General features: G+C 41.7%; 1 long non-coding RNA gene across 1 annotated transcript; it reads right to left on the minus strand.

Annotated features, from left to right (window-relative positions):
* Positions 1 to 576: 576 nt before the first annotated feature.
* On the minus strand, positions 577 to 4855 carry LOC129047876 (uncharacterized). Its single transcript, XR_008509731.1, has 2 exons — positions 4493 to 4855; positions 577 to 793 (listed from the first exon to the last, which is right to left on the minus strand). It is a non-coding gene; the product is annotated as an uncharacterized LOC129047876 (long non-coding RNA).
* Positions 4856 to 5716: the final 861 nt, after the last annotated feature.

The raw sequence follows: 5716 nt of genomic DNA on the forward strand, positions 1-5716 counted from the left end.
ATCACAATGAATTAGAAATCTTTTTTTAAGCAGTTCATCAGTTGCCTATCTAAGTACTGTTTTGTTACTTCTTTGCTAAATCCCTAATCTCACAAGCCAAATGGAAGAAATGTTTCTGGAAATTTAAAGACTAAAATAATCATGCCACCCAACTTTTTCCAAGAATGCCATAGATAGATTGCTATATCAATTGTTTTCTAACTTGGAGCTCATTTTATTTCAAAGTTTACATGCAGCCAACAGAACTTCCTAAAAAAAATACCACTCTTATTTAAATGCCTGGGAGAGTTCTAAAGTGATATAAAGACATTTCTACATCTTATAGAAATGAATCCTGTAGAAGTCTGCCCTCATGTAGCCCATTTTATGCTCTATGAAACATATATTTTTATCAACAACTCAAGACAAAGAAGCAGTAGTCATTATTTCTATAGAAAAAATATTAATTTGCAAATATCTATTGAGAATTTCATTTAGAATTACTGAATTTATTTAAAAGCAAAATCACAAAGACCTGGTGATCTATTACTGCTGTTGCCATCAGAATGTTGGATAACAAACCACCCCAAATCTTAGTGGCTTTCAATAACAAGCCTTTATTCTCAGACTTATAGGTTTGCAGGTGTATTGTGCTTCAGCTGATGGAGGCTGAATGTGGCCAGTTAGCCCCTCTTCATGCTGTAGGCATGGCTCCAGGCTGGAGACTAGGTCCGGTGTGCTCCATATGTATTTATATGTGCCGAAGCTGAAGGTGCAGTAGCCACCAGGCCATGTCCTTCTCGTGGCAAATCGCCTAAAGACACAGGTCAAAACAAACTGCCTAAGCACATTTCAGGTCTCTGCTGATATTCCATTGGTCAAAGCAAGTCACACAGATGGTCCAAGATAGGTCCAAGGATGGGAAAATAAACTCTATCCTTAGTAGGAAGGGAGAGAATTTTTACTAAACAAACCTAAACTATTTTAAACATCTTTAGCTCAGATGTTTAAAAGCCCAAATATAAGAGCTTGGATATCTCTGATTCTAGTAGGACACTTTTTCTATTTTGTACGGTGTTTATTAAAAATCAGTAGTATATAATGATATTTAAGTAAAATAACTACTTCTCCAGGAGTTTCTTTTCATTTAGAGCTTTCTTCTTAAAGCTCTTTGCTTCATTTTCTAGTGGATATGGTTAATATTTTAATAAGGAATAGGTAAGTGGAATATTTATTTCAACTCAATGTTAGGCTTAGTTAGAGATATCCCAAGATGGCTTTGAGATCTCTAATCAGCTTGGTGTCAAAAACTCTTGTAAATGATTTTTCTTATCTATGAATGACTTTTTTTTTTTTCATCAGGGAAGTAAGCATTTTACTCTTTTAGGATTGGAGGGATAATTTGCTGAATACACTTATTTTCTTCTCTGATTGTTCTGTTCTCCTTCCCTTTGCTCTTTGGACACCCTTCCCACAAAACATCAGCGGAAAGAAAGCTTACAATCATATATCAGCAACAGAAAAAATCAGCACAACAAGCCCGACTCCAGGCTGCATGTTTGGCTTTACCTAACTTCCTTTTTTTTGTTGTTGTTTTGAGACAGACTCTCGCTCTGTCGCCCAGGCTGGAGTGCAATGGCATGATCTTGGCTCACTGCAACGTCTGCCTCCCAGATTCAAGTGATTTTCATGCCTCCCTAGTAGCTGGGATTACAGGTGTGCACCACCATGCCTGGGTAATTTTTGTATTTTTAGTAGAGACAGAGTTCACCATGTTGGCCAGGATGGTCTCGATCTCTTGACCTCATGATCCACCAGCCTCGGCCTCCCAAAGTACTGGGATTACAGGCATGAGCCACTGTCCTCATCCCCTAACTTCCTTTGGAAGAGAGAATGTTCTTTTGCCTAATGGGAATACAGTTGTTTGCTGACTATTTCTGTTTACTAGGTCCTGTAGAGCAGTTTCTCAATCTTGGCACTAATGACATTTTGGGCCAGATAACTCTTTGTCGTCAGGGGCTATCTATGCGTTGTAGAGTACTGTGCAGCATCCCTGGCCCCTGCTCACTACACCCAGTAACACCCTCAGTTGTGACAAGCAAACATGGCTTCAGTCATTGACAAATGCCCCTTGGGATAAAAACTGTCCCTGAACCACACTTTATTTAAGTTCAGGGGTACATGTGCAGGTTTGTTATATTGGTAAACTTGTGTCATGAGGGTTTATGGTATAGATTATTTCATCACCCGGGGATTAAGCCTAGTACCCATTAGATACTCTTCCTGATTCTCTCCCTCCGCCCTCCAAAAGGCCACAGCGTGTGTTGTTCCCCTCTATGTGTCCATGTGTTCTCATCATTTAGTTCCCATTTATAAATGAGAACATGAGGCATTTGGCTTTCTGCTCCTGCATTAGTTTGTTAAGAATAATGGCCTCCAGCTCCATCCATGTCCCTGTGAAGGACATGATCTTACTCTTTTTTATGCTGCAGAATATTCCACGGTGTATATGTATCATATTTTCTTTTTCCAGTCTATCATTGATGGGCATTTAGGTTGATTAAATGTCTTTGCTGTTGTGAATAGTGCTGCAGTGAACATATATGGAGCACTTTCAATTAACAACAGGAACCTAACTAAACCCAACTAAAGGATATTATAATATAAATTATTTTTAACTGAAATGTATTTCTTCTCATTAAACAGTTTTGGAATATATATATAAAGGATAGTCCTGCCACCCAGGAGGACTCCTGCAATTGATTATTCAAAGTCATGGTCACTAATGAGACAGTTACACCCACTCTGTGCCAGGCATGTTCTGTGTGCTTTATGTACTCAGTTAATCCTTTTAATCATATGAGCTAGCTACTATTAATATTACCGTTTTACTTATAAGAAAACTGAGACATAGAGGGTGTAGGTAACAGAGCTGAGGCCCCTCAGCAAGAAGGATTGGAGCTAGGACTGGGGCTGATGTGTTTCCGGAAGGAGGCCCTGCCTTCTGCATTCCATTGGGTCACATGTGGTGTGAGAGTTTAAGATTCTCCTTGGGACCTTTGGCACATTCTGTATACCAACAATTGCAGAGAGGAGTTGAATAAGGCTCCCTTTGGAAGGAAGCATAGTGATATTCTATCTGGTAGAAGGAATAAGGCTGTCTTTGGAAGGAAGCATAGTGATATTCTATCTGGTAGAATCTGCCACATCCTACCTTAATATTCCCACTTGAAGCACCAGCCTGGGATGCCTGGTGCCATTTCCCAAAGGGTCACTGTGTGGGCAAAGCAAAGAGATGCCCCAAGAAAGTGATTTGAGGAATTCCAAATCCTTTGTGAACTAAAATATCTACTCCTGTCCTACCATAAGGACTGAATCTCTTACCAATTACAACTATGTGTCTTCAAGAGTACCCATGATTGGACTGAGGTAGTGGTGTGTGCTGAGGGATGGCTGCTTGCCTGGAAGATGATGAGTGTGCTGCTCTTTATGGTGGTGAGAGACAGGACTAGCTGGATTTCCTAGGCCGACTAAGAATCCCTAAGCCTAGCTGGGAAGGTGACCACTTCCACCTTTAAACACAGGGCTTGCAACTTAGCTCACATCCGACCAATCAGATAGTAAAGAGAGCTCACTAAAATGATAATTAGGCAGAAACAGGAGGTAAAGAAATAGCCGATCATCTAGTGCCTGAGAGCACAGCAGGGGGGAAAATGATCCGGATATAAACCCAGGCATTCGAGCCAGCAATGGCTACCCCTTTGGGGTCCCCTCCCTTTGTATGGGAGCTCTGTTTTCACTCTATTAAATCTTGCAACTGCACTCTCTTTTGGTCTGTGTTTGTTATGGCTCAAGCTGAGCTTTCGCTCGCCATCCACCACTGCTGTTTGCCACCGTCGCAGACCCGCCACTGACTTCCATCCCTCCAGATCAGGCAGGGTGTCTGCTGTGCTCCTAATCCAGTGAGGCGCCTATTGCCACTCCTGACTGGGCTAAAGGCTTGCCCTTCCTGCACGGCTAAGTGCCCAGGTTCATCCTAATCAAACTGAACACTAGTCACTGGGTTCCACGATTCTCTTCCGTGACCTGCGGCTTCTAATAGAGCTATAACACTCACCGCATGGCCCAAGATTCCGTTCCTTGGAATCCATGAGGCCAAGAACCCCAGGTCAGAGAACACTAGGCTTGAGGCTTGCCGCCATCTTGTAAGTGGCCCTCCACCATTTTGGAAGCGGCCGCCACCATCTTGGGAGCTCTGGAAGCAAGGACCCCTGGTAACAGTGGCACAAAGCAAGCATCATCACTAGGCCCCTCTACAACCTGGTGGTGTCCATCTGCATCATGTTCATCAACAAAAGGATCCCTAACATGAACCTGACCCTGGGGCATCTTGTGGTTACCTGGCTGGGCTTGCACATCTGCCAGAAATTGGTTATATTTGCCTCAACATGTCTGCCACCCCAAGATCCTCCTTCTGGCCTTTAGCTTCAGTGATTACAAGGTCTTCACCAACCTCTCTCTGCAGGGCAACTCCACAGGCGTCCATCAGCTGATCAAGGCCATCGTTACACTGGTGATTATGGCCATGCAGACCCTCTGCCACCAGAATATAACACAAACACTGATTCCTGTAACTTTAGGTGTAATCCTAAATTCTTATTACAATGTGAAATTTAATGTCCTTGGAAGGATGTTTTCTGCTCTCAGTGTTTTAGTTATACCCCCTTATCCAGTGTGGGCAGAAACCAAACAGAATGAGTTTCAAGTAAATTCAATGCTGCTGCAGCACTATCAAGCACCAATACTTTCTGCTGTTATTGGTTGCTGTGCTCTTCTCTGGGTCAGTGCATGGAGAGCAAGAAATATCTGGTCTCTGGTCAGCTTCTGCTTTGCCTATGGTGCAGCTATCTGAAATAATGGTTGTCATGGTGAACTTATCAATTTACTGGGTCACTAGGTACACATCATCAGTCACCTATGACATGTTTGGGCACTTCAAGTTCTGACTTGCTTTATTTGGAGGACATGTGTTATTTAAAGATCCACTGTTAATTAACCAGAGTCTTGGCATTTTATGTAGTTATTTGGTGTAAGAATAAGAGCCTATATTCATTCTGTACTCTATAAACAGGAAGGAAGAAAATGTAAATTGCTACAAAGTACTCAACTGGGTTTTTATGATGAAAAGAAAGTCACCTCAAGAAGATACAAATCGTTAAATAAGCCAATTACTTTCAAAGAAGTAAAAAAAATGCATGTACAATTTATTGAATGGTAGTTTGCAAGATGTAATAGAAAGGATATTTTATTCTAAAATGAAATCTTCATTTTTAGCATACTTTTTGTAATTTAATCCTTTAAAACTAAAATTGTTCATGCTTCTTTTCAAATATGATTGTATAAATTATAGCCACCCATGCACTACATTACGTTCATGTATTTACTTACTAACACACAGTCTTATTCTTACCTGGTGTCAGGCTCTATTCGGGACACAGAAATCAGTTAGAACCCATCCTTGGCTGGGGGTTTCCTGGCCCAGCAAGCCCAGTGTCTGAGCTTAGCATTTAAGGCCTCCTCATCTGTTCTTCCCACAGCTTGTCCTATTTTAGTTTGTTTTGAGCTTTGGCAGCCTCACAGTATAGCCTGATCACACATCTTCCACCAGGCTTTCCCTGACCCTTCTCCATCTACACAGTCCAAATCTCCACATCTCAGGATTCAGCCTAGAGGCAGG

The sequence above is a fragment of the Pongo abelii genome, chromosome 1 (assembly GCF_028885655.2).
Source record: "Pongo abelii isolate AG06213 chromosome 1, NHGRI_mPonAbe1-v2.0_pri, whole genome shotgun sequence".
In the NCBI taxonomy this organism is placed as follows: Eukaryota; Metazoa; Chordata; class Mammalia; order Primates; family Hominidae; genus Pongo; species Pongo abelii.